Here is a 16825-nt window from a genome sequence, read left to right on the forward strand (position 1 = left end):
TGGAGACCAGAGAAAAAGATGCAGATGTGTCACAGGAATATCTAGTTACTGATTGCTTAAATTAAGCATATAGAGCAGGATTTTTCAATCTTGGCAACATAAAGATGTATGGATTTCAACAATTGTCATAACTTCACAATGTTAGAAAGGATAATTTATGCCTTTAAATCCAAATCCCAGCTCAATATGCAAGTACATGAAAGCATTCCTAATGAAAAGCTAACTACTCTGCTTCCCCACACTCACTGAGGACCAACATGTTATTGTCCACCATCATTAATTGCTTTTACTTTTAGAAAGTTTATATAGCATTCAGTTAGAATCTACTTTCCTGTAATTTAAATATCTTATTCCATGACCAGCACTCTGAAACAATAAGGAACACATTTTAACAAATCAAATCTTTCCTTTATGTAATAAAGCGGAAATGTAAATATTCCTCATATTCTCTTTTGGCAATAAAATGGGTTAAATTCCCTGATACAGTACAATGTATTTTTCAAAGCCAGATGTCTTCATTCATAGGATAACTTGAACATAACTATAAAGTCCATGGTTTATTTATTATACTTTATTTAAAACATTATATAGATGCCCATCTTTTAATTAACTCTGAGCTGAGTTGTAATTATTTTTAAGCAATTATGAACACCTGAATGGGCCACATAGGCCATCAGGGGCATGGATGTCTCACATCCCTTTTTGAAGTCCATAAAATCATCTCTTGCTGGTCTACTGAGACAAAATGGTAAACTACCAAAAACTGACCATGAAGCTTCCATTTCTGAGGCAGGAGACATACAAAAATGTAGTATAGTTTTTAAAAGAGGCTGTAAGAAGAAACACTTCATAAGAAACAGGAAAAAAACAACCCTAGAACAAGGGTGTCAAACTCAATTTCACTGAGGACCGCATCAGGGTTGTGTTTAACCTGAGGGGGCTGGGGGGGGGGACCTGGCCAGATTAACACCATTCATCAATGCTCCGTTTTTGGCTACAACAGCTTCCTCTCACCCTCTGCCAGCAAAAACGCTAGCAGAAGGTGACAAGGCCATTGCAGCCAAAAATGGAGCCTGGGCACAGCCTCCCCAAGTTTCATTTTCACTGGCAGAGGGTTGCAGGAGGCCATCATGGCTGAAAATGGAGTCAGGGAGGGCCACGCACAGCCCTCTTGAGCTCTGTTTTTGCTGGCAGAGGCACTGCGGACCGGTCCTTCACTGTTTCCAGGGCAAGCCCACAAGCCAGATCTAAGCACGTCTTGGGCCAGATCTGGGCCACAGGCCTTGAGTTTGACACCCCTCCCTTGAACTTCTGGTTTCCAAAAGTTTGTGTGTTACAGAGCCAGTAGAAAATTCTGCAATTGTATTTCTAGACAAACTCTTTCTTTCTGAGGAAAAAGCAACTCAAATCTTCCTTGCCTTGAGTAAGATTTATTTACTTTTTAAAAAAGACTCATTTAATCTAACTCTATTTGCTATTTATATTAATTTATGTCTTTCAATCTGTTTTTAGTCACTAGTTAATGAATCTGGATGATTCCTCTGAGGACTGAGGAGGCTGAAATTTTCATAGCTGTAATTAATGAAGTGTTGTTGTCAAAATATGCATGCGGAAAGGAGAGTGGTATCATGGGGAATACAGATACCAAGTGTTTATTGGTGTTATTTTCCTTTTCCTTTTATAGACTAGTATCATATATTACTATCTGTCAGGCTTATGATTTTTAGGCAGTAAGGGAATCAAATCTAACACACTGTGCCTGATTGGAATATCAGTGTATTGGTTAGAAATACCCTCAGGTGTCAAAATGTAAGAATGATCCAGGCCAAAAAAATATAGAACAACTCTTAAAATAGGTAAGATTTTTTTTAAAAAAAGAAAGTATATAATGGGCATGTTGACAGAGTGGCTGCCAGGAAAAATGGAGCATTCAACACTTTACCTGAGTCTGAAATAGCATTCTTGTAAATAAAGATAATATTTATAGACAAGCAAATTGTTTTAATAAATCTTAGCTTCTTATATATTTATTTTTTAGAATTAAATGACTCTCTAGAAATTTAAGTGGTGGTAAAGGAAATGTCCATGCTGACCATTTATATATTAGACTGAAGATGACTGTTTCACTTGAGCTCCAAACTGGACATGGAAAATTAAATTGAAGGAATACATTACTTTCTTTGAACCTCACTTCTTCCCATTGCAAAATGGTAGGGAATCAGCTTTTCAAGTAACACTGGATCAAGAAAAAGACAGCACAGAGATTCCAGGCATGGAAGGCCTGCCATGTCACATACTAAACAAAATCGACGCTGGTTTGTTTGTTTGTTTGTTTGTATCCTCCTTTAGTGTTTATATAAATAACTTAAGACAGCAAGCACACACAATATTCCTTGCTATTTTGCCCACAACAACAACCATGTGAGATGAGTTGGGCTGAGAGAGAGGGACTGGGTCAGCCCATGTCTCTCAGCCCAAAGTCATCTAGCCAGTTTTCATGCTTAAAGTGGAACTAGAATTCATAGTCTCTTGTCTTCTAATCTAGCGCCTTAATCATTAACTCTAATTTATTCATAAAACTTATTAATAAGTTTGTGTTTATTATTTTTAACTATTGTTAAAATTGTTCTCTACATTTACCTTCTATAATACAATATTATAGCAATATTATTTGCTGAATCTCTTATTTGAGCTTTATTAAAGCACTAGTATTATCCTTAACAACTCAAAATAGCAATTACTTTTGACACATGGTTTTATGTCCTCATACTGCCTTTGCAAATGTGTTTGAGTCTTGTATGGTTTTTAATCTCTGAATCTTTACTGCAGTATAAGAATAAGAAACCACCTTGTCTGATGCTCAAAGGAAAAGTCATATGCCAGCTCTAATAAAACTTTGACTTTTGAAGAGACCATCCAACATAGGAAACATATTAATGGTCTTCCAGAATAGCTCTAAAAGCATTCCCCCATCCCAAAATAAAACTATAGCTAAATACATATTTAAACTATTGATCAAAGATAGGTTCATGTGGCCATCAGGATTTTAGCTATCAATTTCTAGCTGCACAAATACTGACAACATTAAATAGAAGTTAGAAAGAAAACTTCTCTCATTCATTCAGATCTTTGCAGCCCTAACTTTGAGTATTGTGTAAATGGACAACAAAATAAACTCTCCCCAGAAGGTAAAATTGTGTATGATTGGAGGGACTACAAACATATAGTATGGTCTCCCTCTGCTGTTCTACTTTGGTTCCCATATGGATAGCAACCTTCTGAAGAGGATTTCCACCCATATTCAGCTGTGCTTCCAACTCTTCCATTATTTTCTGTCAATAAGAAGAGGCTATGGACTGGGAGGAATAAATAGAAGATTAATCCCTGGCGCTCTCTTTCTGCCATTGATTTTCTGAAAAGCAAAGAAGCCTTCCACAGCATATGGAGTGTGTACTTTCACTGGTCAAAATCTTCATCAGTAGCCATGTCACTAGAAAATCTCATCATCTGAGGTGTCACCAAGATTAGGAATAAACATTACCTTTTCTTCATTGGAAAAATTTAGATAATGAAATAGACAGTAACCTCCAAACATAACAAGTAATTTTCTCATTAATAGTTAAAGATCTATAGCAGATATTGCCTATTTTAAAAACTATGACCTTTCAAAACGCCAAAACTTGCATTTTAAAATAAATTGATTGCAACATATTTTCCCCTTGACATCCTAATTAGTTAATAATCTCATGGTTAATGTCTGTAACCCACAGATGTCTGCACACTAATCTTCGGAAACTGTGCCTAATTATATTTCACTTAATGAATGCTGAGTCACAGTTAAAAACTCTGTAGCGCAAATTGGCCTATACAGCAGCAATTCGTTTGGAGGGATGAAAATAACCAAGAACAATATTTTCAGGACAGATAATTGATTAAGCTCATTTTTTCAAAACCATGTTGCCCAGTAATTTTTTCAAAGTTCTCTTCCAATTAAAAAAAAAACCCTCTCTTTCAACTTCTTCTTTGAAAATGTCATAAATGTTATTGTTAAATCTGGAGGATGGATGAAACAAATTAGAATCATGTGCTAAAACTTTGCAGTTATTGGACTCTGCAACAATGATTAGAATATGTTTAAACATTCCTTTATAAGAAATGTAATATATTACAAGTATTGATATTTTTTCATATGTTAAATGAAAGACTATCATTCAGAGGAAAAAGTATCTCTGGGGCAATTAGAGATTTTTTTTAGGATAAAAAAAGGAAGGTTTTTAAAAAAATCAATAGAAATGGATTATAAAGCATAAAGCAAGTAACCTATATTTATTAAAGTTCTTATCAAATGTGATATTAGATGATATATTCTTTTGCAGCACTTAGTTACGCAAAGTATGCCGCAAATGGTAAAGTAAGATCTCCCTGTAAAGAGTGATTTCTTTGTTTATTTGCACATGCAGCAGGGTAAAAAAATGAGTAAGCCACAAGGAAAGCAATTTCTTCCTGATCTGGACAATGGATTTCAGCACCAAAAGTCACACTGGGACAATTCATGTTTATAAAATGTGCAAGATTTTGAATCCTGGAGAAATTATAATAAATAATAAATAAAGCCATCTTGAATTACCTTGTAGTGGGTGATGTATAGAATAAAAATTTAATAACTAAATAAAACAAAAAGAAAGATAGGAAAGAACATAAACAGTCTGTAATGTGTAACTAATAGCCTTAGGCTAAGCCCTATGTCATTTGGAATGTTATTCTCAAAGCCTTAGAGCGAAATAGATTTCCATCTCAAGATGTGAAAAGGGATCTGGTCTAAGGAAGGGGAAAGATGTCATGAATTCTCTTTCTCTCAGCCATCAAATATAGATTTTCTGGCATTAAAAAAACAACCCAAAATCAGAAGCAAATTGCAGTGCTTCTGTAAGAGCTCTTCCCCATCTTTTCAGCTACTCTAACTCTTAAGATAAATGTAAAACAATACATAATCTGGTTCAAATTAAATTTTTCCTCCTCCATCCCACAGGGAAGTGAAGACTGTTCTATCCTCAGTCCTGCCTTGTTTATCTTTTCCTGCAAAGGTTTTACTGTGGAACATCTGAAGTAGGCAATAAAGTTGCTTTGCAAAGATGAAATGTGAGAGGAGGCAGCAAACATTGAAATTAGATTCTTTCATTTTTCAGGATACATCTAGCACTCTTCTTAGATTAATGAAAGAATGAAGAAAACCATTTAATGTATGACATTTTGAGACTTCCCATCTCACTCATAGAGTAAGTCCCAAAAATGTCTAGGCTTCTTTAAATAATTCATATTCATTTTGGAAAGCAGAAGCTAGATAGTTATTATATTAATAAAACTGGCAATAACATCCTAGGCTTAGAATGTCAGAAGAGATTATATTTGTTATCTGTAGTTGAAAATATTGTACATTGCCCAGTATTAGGAGATGCACATGGTGCAAGGGATAACATACGTACACACTAAAACCTTTTAGAGTTTACAAAAGGTTTCAAGAGAAGTGAGCAACTGGAAACAGAATGTGCCAAGAATCTGACAGAAGATAATGAACACGTTTTGCCTTGATGTTTGGTGATATCTATCTTTTTCTTGCTGTTTGATATGTGTCGGATACTAAGCTATTGGAAACTCCTGATGGTTCAGCTTAGCATTTATTAATGGGCATTTGTTGACCTGTTAATCAGAACCTTCAAGTCCTCTTGACTTTGAAGAAGAACATCTCAGGCAGGATTCAAGTAATACCATTACTATTTTCAAGCACCTGAGTCTTTTCAAGCCACCTCTGCCTTTATCCCAGTTAGCTGCAATAGCTATTATGCTGTCTGGAAGTCATTAAAGCCAACGCTCTAGGCGCTTGCATGTGGACTCGTGCCATTTGGCATCTTTTGCCTCTTCTTGCAAAGTGATGAAGCAGTAAAGAAATGTGGATGACTAAAGCCAGATGAGAGCACTGGTAAGCACTGTGGCTAATTTCAGAAAATTCCCTCTGAATGGTTTTGATAATTTTTATGACTGTGGTCACCTCCACATGTTCATTGGTTATTATCACTTCATTTATGCTGCCTCTAGAGCTGTTTTAAAGCAGGTGTTCTCCGATTCAGTTTCTGTTAGATGAAGCAGTTCCACTTGAAGTGCAGGATTTTATGCTTTCTAAAGTAACCAGTTGAGCACTTTCTAAGAGAAATAATCCTTAGCTAAGGGAAGAAATTTTCCAGTATGAGTTTTAGCTCATAGTGAGAATGAAGTAAACATTTTGATACTTTCTAATTAATCCGAGAGCCAAAACATAAAATAAAATCATTCTGCTGGCAATTTGTTGGAACAGATATTCAGATTTCTGTATGAATAATCTTTTCTGAGCAAACCAGCCAAAACATGCTAGAAAAATATTTCTTTCTTTCTTTTTTTAAATTTGTAATTCCTGCTTACACTGGTTTCCATTTCATTCAGGCTTATCAAAATCTGCTTTGATTTTATTAAAACAATTTAGTAAAAAATACTGTGTTTCCCTGAAAATAAGACAGGGTGTGGTGAGGGAGTAAGGTTTAGTCCAAGTGCATGAGTAAGGAAATATCTCCGAAATGATGACCCAACAGGTCACCAGTGGTCTATTTGATATAAATATGACCACTCCTGATTTTTCATGAGCATTACTTTTAAGCAACTTCATTTGGGACAGAAAGGTTTTTAAATACAGTACTGGCAGTCCTCAACTTACAACCACAATTGAGCCCAAAATTTATGTTGCTAAGTGGGATGTTTGTTAAGTGAGTTTTGCCCCATCTTACGACTTTTCTTGCCACAGTCAAGTGAATAAGCTGTAGCTGAAAAGCCAATTATTAAGTGATTCTGGGTTTCCCGTTGGCTTTGCTTGTCAGAAGGTCAGAAAAGACGATCACATGACTATGGGACACAGCAATTGTCATCAATATGAGCCTGTTGCCAAGCATCTGAATTTTGATCCCATGATTATAGGCATGCTGCAAAGATCGTAACTGAAAAAAGGTCATGTCACATTTTTCACTGCCGTTGCAACTTCAAACAGTTATTAAGCAAACTGTTGTAAGTCGAGGACTATCTGTAGTGTAATTCCTAAAAATCCAGAAGCCATTGTTTCTGTACTGGTCTTCAGTACATTATCAGTACATTAGGCATATTATCGTGTCACTGAAGGGAGGGAGCAACAAGGAAGGGTTAACTCTGCTTCCTGTGGTCAGAAAGCAGTGCTTAAACTTTTTGTCATTTGGTGAGGGCTAGCTCCTTAGTTGCATACCTTATCTTTACTTGAAAAATAATTCAATCTACCCTATTTTTCGGAGTATAAGATGCACTGTAGTATAAGATGCACCAAGATTTTGAAGAGGCAATTTTTTAAAAAAAATTCACTCTGCAGAGCTCCCAAAAAAGACCTGTTTTTCACAAAAATGGGCCCATTTTTTGTAAAAAAAAGGGGGGAGCAAAAACGAGCAAAAAACGGCCCATTTTTTGCTAAAATGGGCCCATTTTTTGACAAAAAAAGCATGCATAGCCTTTAGGAGGCTTATAGAGTGCTCCTGGGGAGTGGGGCAAAAATGACCTATTTTTCACTCATGTTTGCTCCAGAAGCACTCTGGAAGCCTCCTAAAGGCTATGCATGGCCATTTTTGCAAAGAGGCGGAGTTTCGGGAGGCCAAAAATGCTGTATTCAGTGTATAAGACGCACCCAGATTTTCAGCCTCTGTTTGCGGGAAAAAGGTACATTTTATACTCCAAAAAATATGTTACCCTGTTTCCCTGAAAATGACTTCCCAGGATAATAAGCCCAATCGGGCTTTTGAGTGCATGCTCTAAAACAAACCCTCCCCTGAAAATAAACCTCACTGAAAATATTGCAACACAGCAGCAGCCGTGAGGTGACCATCCTCGCTGCCTCCTGCACTTCAAAGAGAATTAGATTTCTCCAAAAATAAGGCCAAGTGCTTATTTTGGGGGTCAAAAGAAAATAAGACTCTGTCTTATTTTTGCTGAATAAGACTCGGTCTTATTTTTGGGGAAACATAGTAGTTGCAAGTGTACAAGTGTATTTGATGCCAATTCCTATAGCAAATGAAAAAGAAGTAAAAAATATACCATTTGGAAACATAAAAGAATTAAAAGTTATCCTGACTAACCCAATTGTGGTTTACTCAACCCGATTCTCTGGGTTTACACAACACATTGAATGATAAGCTAACCACATAGACTGGATTCACACAATATACTTAGCTAATTTCTGATTTAGTATATTACGCAAACACATTGGTAAAAACTGAGAAATAAAACTATATCTGAAAATTTCAGGTACAGTTGCACTAAGGCTCCTGGGGATATCAGATCAACCTTTATATTTATGTGGAGTGGCAGAATGGGGGAAGACTGTGAATACTGCAAGTGTTGTTATTTTGAGAGAAAAAGTAGACATAATTCCATTCATGTTTACTCAAGAATAAATCATACTGAATATCCAATTGAGGAATACAGTAGAACAGCTGTTTCAGGAGAACAGAGAAAAGAGTCTTTTCTATGGCATCATCTAACTGAATTTCTTCCCTAAGGAGATTTATTTTTTTATTATTACGTATTTATTACATTCAAAAAGGTAATAAATAATATTTTGTTTTGTTGAACTTGCTTTTTATTTAGTTTTAAACAGAAACGTAAATATTTAGTTGGTATTCCATTTGACATTCAGGTTTTTTTAAGGGATTCACTCTTTTATATATTTATAAACATATAAAATTGTATATTTCTTTAAAGATGTCTGAGTAATTAATTTAATTGACTTTGATATAATACAGCTCACAAACATTATTCTACATCTCAAAAGTCATCCTTAACAAAAATAGATTTGTCAAACTTTAGCAACACTTGAACTTTGCGCGTGTATGTGTGTGGCCTCTTTAACTATAGCTGCTGAAATTAGGTGCACTATTTTCTGCTACTTTACTGGCAGAACCAATAAAATATTGAATTGTATGTTTTAAAATAGGCTATTTTTAAAAAACTATAAATTATACAGTGTACTATATAAACTCTATATTTTAAATACTGGTATTGCCTAGAAATATAAAAAAGTCTCTCATTTTGCATTATTTCCCAACCTGATACAATCATTTAATTAATTAGTCAGATGTACATATTTCCCCTTCCCTACCAAAAACTTCTCCTTTTTTTCTGCTTCTCCTGCTATAATGAAGATGCTGCACAAAAATCAGTGCAATATAGCAATAATCATACAACATTAGGTAAAATGTCAAAACAAATAGGAAGCTCTTAGCCTTGCACAAATTTTTGAAAAGGAAATTTGGTTGCTATGCACAGAAATGCCTGTTTTACACAATGAAATACCAGATGCATCTCTGCTAAAGAATTTGCTCAGTGAAGTTTTGTGCAAGATCTTAAGTCATTGGCAACCATAGTACAAAATTAACTTTTTAGACCGGTAGGCAGTATAACATTGGCTGGATTCAAACATGGTAAACTAGAAAATCTGTTTGGTGTAATGGTTAAGGCACTAGGCTAGAAATTGGGAGACCATGAGTTCATATCCTACCTTAGCCTTGAAAGCCAGACTTTGAACCAGTCAGCCTCTCTCAGCCCAGCTCACCTCATAGGATCCTTGAGGAAGGTGTTCAGCGCCTTGAGTTATTTGTAAAACAATAAAAGTGGGATATAAATAAATAAAGTAATATCAATGGCATATTTGGCCTATGAAATAATGTGACAAAAGCACGGACATGTACATTGCCTTGCCATGTGTCTCATTTCAGCTCCATTTGGTTGCTGTTCATACATTGGGTGGGTCTGACTATAGAGAGGACCCACTAATTATCTGGAGCAGGTGCCATAACTAGAAAATCTGATTGTACAGAGTTCCACATCACATTCAGGAGCTTGTCTTTGGAGATACATCCCACATATGGTAACACCACCCTGGCACAAGATTGATCGACATGGCACATGCTGATCCACAAAGGCTACCAGACATCTGAGGACAGAAGAACCACCATAGCACAAGAGAAGCAAGCACTCCGCAAAGCCAGAGTTTCAAATGCTGCATCAATGGTGCCCACGCATGTCTGCCTGACATGTGGCAAAACATTTCATGCCCATATAGGCCTTACCAGCCACCTGTGGACACATCGTGGACAGTCCACAACCTGTTAGATGTCAAGGTCCTCTTCGAACACGATGGGCAAACATCAGATGAAGAGAATAATGGGCAAGAATGATAGTTCAATGAAAGCAATACAGGGATGCTATTCTTGTGTTCATGGTTAATTTACATAAAATATAGATATAATTAGCAATACTTTGTGAAATTAGCATTAGGCTTATTATGTTTATAACTGCCTACCGGTTATACTGACCAGTAGGCAGTATTACATTGGCTGGATGAGTTTGTTTATACAGCTTTTATTTTATTTTATGCTTTTGCTGGGAGTTACCTATAATGTTCTATTAATATGCAAAAAGTCTGCAACATCTAAACATCATTCATTGACACATTTTGTTAAATTTACCTCTAGCGAGTAGAGATTTTAATACTAAAGATAATAACAGAAGTAAGAACATACCGTCATACAGTAATTAACCTTTTTTCCCTGTAGGGATTACATATTGTGTTGCTCCTGCACAAAGAGAACAAAAAATATTTAAACATTTCCCAGAAACATATTAGTTCATATCTTGTCCGCCCAAGACAGCTGGGATGAAAATTATTTCCTGTTTCTGATTCTACAAAATAGCAATAGTACTTAGACTTGTATATCACTTCACAGTGCTTTTACAGCCCTCTCTAAGCGGTTTACGGAGTCAGCATATTGACCCAAAGTCTGGATCCTCATTTTACCAACCTCGGAAGGTTGAGTTAACCTTGAGTTTGATGACCGTGGTGGTGCTGAGTTAACCTTGAGTTAAGCTGAGTTAACCTTGAGTTTGATGAGATTCAAACTGTCAAATTGCAGGCAGCTGGCAATCAGCAGAAGTAGCCTGCAGTACTGCATTCTAACCACTGCACCACCACAGTCCACATCTGCTAATAATGTCCCTGGCATTTCTCAAAGTGCAAGAGGGTATATTTTTGTCAACCACATAACCTGAGGTGGACAATATCAACAAAGAAATTAATCAAGCAAGGAAATAATTAATGACTGAAGGGCAGGACATCATTGAAAAATGGTAGACTTCATTTTTCTGGTGCATAGTATGGATTTCTCTGGAAACTTCAAATCTGGTGCAGTATAGCAGTGCCATCCTTTGGGAGTACCATCCTCTGATAGTGCCATCTGTGACTCATCTGGGATTTGGGGATGCTACAAGCTTGCTCTTTGCTTAGGCTTTAGATTGCTGGGCTGAAAAGAGGTAGCTAAAAGGGAGGGAAATAGGAAAAGAGAGAAAGGAGTGACTTGCCTCATCATTAGCATTTAGTGACTTTTCTTTTGAAATTGAGCGGTCACTTAATTGATTTTTTAAAATGATTTTCCCTATAAGCTATTGACAGAAAACAAAAACCACCACACATCTCACCCCCTGGCACACTTGCTGTATAGTAGTACTGCACTACTGACCCTTCCCAGGTACATCTGAGACACAGAACCTAGAAATAATTTGCAGTTGTCATAAAGATATATTTTTAGATATGCCTTACTGAATACAATTATTATTGTCCCTGTTGTAATTGTTATTATTTTAGTTGATTTGCTTTGGTCATGATCATAGAATATTGCAATAATGTTCCTAAACCATCCTCATCTTCGTTTCAAAGCCAAAGAGCCAGCGTTGTCCAAAGATGTCTCTGTAGTCATGTGGCAAGCCTAACTAAACACCAAAGGTGCACGAAATACTGTTATCTTCCCACGAAAGTGGTCCCTAATTTTCTTCTTGCATTTTAACATGCTTTCGAACTGCTAGGTTGGCAGAAGCTAGGACAAGTAACGGGAGCTTACTCAGTTATGCAGCACTAGGGATTCAAACAGCTGAACTGTTAACCTTTCTGATTGACAAGGTCAGCGTCTTAGCATCTGAGCCACCGTGTCCTATTAAACAAACAAATACATGTCCTATATTATATTAAACATGGAATAAACTTATGCACATATAGACTCACCATGGTTCAACACTTGCAAACCAATTTCACCAGTTATGTGACATTAAAGAAAATAATGCTTCTGTTGATAGTTGAGAAATTGATTTGTTCAAATACTGAGATTCCATACTTCAGTATAAAAGGCTACCAGACTATTACATTCCAGTAAACTAGGCATATCCTACCTTTAGGCTTACAATTACAATGGAAGGACATGAAAAGAAAAAGAAATGATGAGAGAAAAGGAAAACCAAATAACTCAGACAACAGTTTGCAATGTATCTTAGTTATTAGCAAGCATGATGAAAATAGACTATTCAGAAAAGCTTTTGCGTCCACAATGCTTCAATTCTGTCTTGAAGAACCAGGGCAATTGGTCCACAAAGCCTCTGTAAGGAAGCACACGTGTTGGTTAAATAGATTGTTTGCAAAATGAGAATTGTGGTACTGAATAAAAGGGAATGGCAAAGCAAGATAGAGATAAAATAAACATATGTCACAGAAAAGTATGAAAAAGCAGACCTGGCATTGTTATGTCACAGTATATGTTTTCCATATTACTGTCATTGTAATTAAATATGTATGCAATTTTAATTTATATTTAATCTAGTATAAGTACCATAGGACTGATTTGCATAAGTAGAACTTCATGATGAAAGAGGGAAGTTAATGTTTTATTCTGGAAATTCCCCCAAAACTCTTGAAGTTTATAAATAATAACAGGCAAATGGGCTATGATTTTTTTACAGACCTATTTTTTTTATAGACATAGTACATTGTATATTTGGACTCAAAGGGTCATCAGTGTTGATTTTATTTTTATTCTCCTTCATTTAATGAGTTTAACATAACCTTGGCAAAAAAAAAAACCCAAACCATGGAGATAGCTTAGATTGAAAGGAATGGCAAACTCACCAATCTATAATAGAAAAGAGGTGAGAACACAAATGCCTTTGCAGGAGCATCTGCAGAGGACAGGTGAGTCAACATAGCAAGCACATAAAAAAGGGCATGATTTGGATTCCGTGTCGAGGCAACCTGGCCTCTGTAATTCAATGCTCAAATAATTCAATGACTCTGTTAGCACTGGTTCATAAAGTAATTCTAATGTCTAGAGCAATAACTAAGCAGTTTGAGGATGATTTGTAGACTACTGCTTAAATAGAACCTTTAAAGAGACAGTTTGAACCTTATCACAGCCTAGGATTTTACTGTGTGCAAATATATCTCAGTAGTATATTTTTTGTAGGTTTACTAATGCCTGTGATTGTTCAGAATCTTATTCTGTGACATTTAGAAACCTAAATGATTGTAGACTTTTCAGTTATATTATCGTTTTATTGTTTTATTTCTAGCAAAAAACAAAGTACAACATTACCATAACTTGAAATTTTGAGCTGCACAAATGCTGTTTTAGGGTAGTTTTACTTTCCCTTAAATTGCAGATTTTGTGTCTGCAAAAAAAAAAAAAGCTCTGACTTGACTTGTAAAATGAAAAATGCTAGAACGTAAACCAGCTTCGAAATCACCAGCTGTGCTCTGGAAGTCCTTACGAACATTTTTAAATGGCAGCAACAAGGTTATAGCAACAAAGAAGCAACAGAAATATTATTTTTCCTGGGTCCCCACATGTTTATCAAATGATTCCAACTAAAAGAATTGCGTTAGCAGTTGTAAAAAGCAGGAACTGAGCAACTGACACAGCTGGAGCTGAAGTGGATTGCATGCCTTCATTTCAAAACAGACTAAGATAAAAGATAACATGGCTTTTAAATGATTGCAATTCTCTTGTAAAACTACTTGGGGAAAACTAGCTGCAGTGAAACGAAAGACCAAAACTGTAGGCAAACTGTCTAGAATGGCAATGCTTATTATTTATTGGACAATAGTTTCAATTTAACACAAATTGGGGAATACAGAGGTAAAATATACATGAATGGAATCTTTAGTCCATAAAGACTAATTTTCAGTTTTAATTACTGAGATTGTAATCAAACATTGCTATTTCTTTTTTTCAGTTGAAATTCATTTGTAGTAAGGGGTATAAGAGGAATAAAAGAAAAACAAATTCAATAGACAATATTTGATTATCTAAATTATTATGGGAATAGATTCAATAGAATATGAATATTGGTAAATGGCATTTCAGTATTGGATTCCAGTACTGTATTTCTGCAATAGTTTGTAAGTTTGGCACATTTTCAAAGACAATGCCTAAGGAATTCTTCATAGACCCTGCTAATATTACATTCTTAACTAAATTATGAATACAGGGTTGATGAATGGAAGATGTGCAATATGCTTGTAACATTTAACATAGGAACAGGTCATCCTGATGCAAAGGTGTATGTATATTTGTACAATTTTGTATATGTATCCATAACTGAGCCGAAGGGAGAAAAATGAGTAAATACTCAAGTCAGTGGGAAATAGAATGTCAACGAGTTGGATACAGAGAGTATTGCTATCACTTTTTTGTTGTAGTCAGATTATTTCCTGATCCAGCTATGATTGATGGCTACCCATGACCTTCGCAGGGTTGAGCCTTTTTGGATGGTCTGCTCCGATGCTTCACAGATCTGGTAGGCACTTGGGGATTCTCCCAACAATCTGACAAATGAATCTGTTGAGGGCTGGCTCACTACTAAGGTCAAATCTTTGAAAAATTGCTCCTGAGCATCCTCTCTTTCTTGGCAGATTGAGAGATTGTCCCCTTGGTTTTCTGAGAAGCAACACTAGAGTGTAGGTAGAGGAGGACAAAGAGTGAATCTGATTAACAAATGATATGTGCCCAGCTTGTGCCTATTCCAGACAAAAAAAAGAGAAGTATTCTTGTTTCTGTTCTTGTGAGCCTTATTTCTGCTCTTCATCAGCATGATTTTACAGTGGTTAATTCCCTGTTGAGAAGGAACCAACTGTAAAACCTTCCTCCCAAATGTATTTTGCTGTTGGAGATGTTCATTCAAATTGGGACTACCTATTGGCCAAGTTACAGACTGACTATTGCCAGATTACCATGGACTGTGTTTTGGCTGGTGATTTCTGAGGAAGTGCTCTTTGGGACTATCTTTAACTAATCAGTCTCATTACTGGGTTCTTTAAGCAGCTGGGGATGGTAGGGCTGGGAGTGGAAAGAAAGGACTTCCTTAGGTTGAGAAGTTATCAATACCTCTTAGCAGAAGTCTGGGTCTTAAAGGAGACTGTGGTATGCATTTCCTTAAAAACACTTCCATGGATCCCAAGATGTTAGATAATTATTGGCAATGTCTCACTTTCATTTGAATGAAAGTTCTTGAGATGGTAATGATGAACTAAGTACAGATGAAATGGATTGCCTAGACACTTGTTAGTCAAACTTCAAACCTGGCCATGGGACACAGTCAACTTTGGTTGTACTAGTGGATTATCTTTGCTAACATCTGGATGTGCACCTGCTCTGATTCTGTTAGATTTCTTAAAATTTTTGATACCATTAAAAAATGTTGTCATTCTGCACCAACTCTGTCTTGTCCCTTCAGTCATTAATGGAACCCGAAGGTTAACAGAACCAGAAGAACCTGAACTGCAGTTCCTAGAAGGATACCACAGAGGACTGAGTATTGATGGATCCAAATGCCATTTGCTTGATAATAAAAACATGTGCTGGAAAATATATTACACACAGTTTGGGGTAAAGGCATAGTGACAGTGCATCAAACACATTCAAAATACTGAAAAGTACTTTTTAGGTTCTACTAAGTTCTATATTTATTGTTTAGAAATAAATACATAGACAAGGGCATGACCAACAGTGTTACCCATAAGGACAACTTCAACAATTCTCTTATAATGAAAACATTTAAGCAGTTAGATGCATTTTTATAGGAAACCAATAGATCAATGTGACTTTAGAGACAGAAGTCTATATAATAAATGATTTGGGTTAGTGATTTAATAGAAATTGAGAATATACAGGGCACAAAATGAAGTGGTAATAATTTGCATGTATGTATAGAAATCCGCCAATGTGTTTGGGCTTAGAAAGAACTTTTAGTTACAAGAACTTTTAGTTTAAGACAGTGGAAAATGCCACTGCAGATTGCATATAAATCATGATAGAGTTCCTTTGTTCTCTAAGCACTACAAAAAAAGGTTGCAGAATAAGGGAAAAATGATAACCATTCTTCTTGTTTAAAAGTTTTATTTAACACTCAGTGAATCACATTGGCTGTAGGATAGAAGTCAAGTCTGAGTAAAATGGTGAAGTATATAGACCTCATTTTTACACTGAAGAAAATGAAATATATGTACCATCCTCTATGTTAATATATATGAATGCAACTGTAATTTATGATTCCATATATAAAGGATAGATAAATTGTTGGATGCATATATATCTATTAGATATAATATATATTTTCCAGGGAGGTTTGTAACCCAAAAGGGATTCAAACAGTGCACATACAGTCCTTTGTAAGGCTTGGGATAGCTTAACATTGACATATAGTATTATTGCAGTCATCCATATTTCTTTTGATTGCCATGTTATTGCACATGTTGCCCTTCTCTTCAGAAGCTTATAAAGTAAGATATCTGTAGTTCATTTCTTTAGAAACTTTTCTTTAGAAAAATGCAATATGTAAGCTATAACATGAGTTACTCCTGTTTATAATTCTGCCATAATTGTCCATAAACAAAATTTATAATACAACAAAT

The sequence above is a fragment of the Thamnophis elegans genome, chromosome 8, assembly GCF_009769535.1.
Source record: "Thamnophis elegans isolate rThaEle1 chromosome 8, rThaEle1.pri, whole genome shotgun sequence".
Lineage (NCBI taxonomy): Eukaryota > Metazoa > Chordata > Lepidosauria > Squamata > Colubridae > Thamnophis > Thamnophis elegans.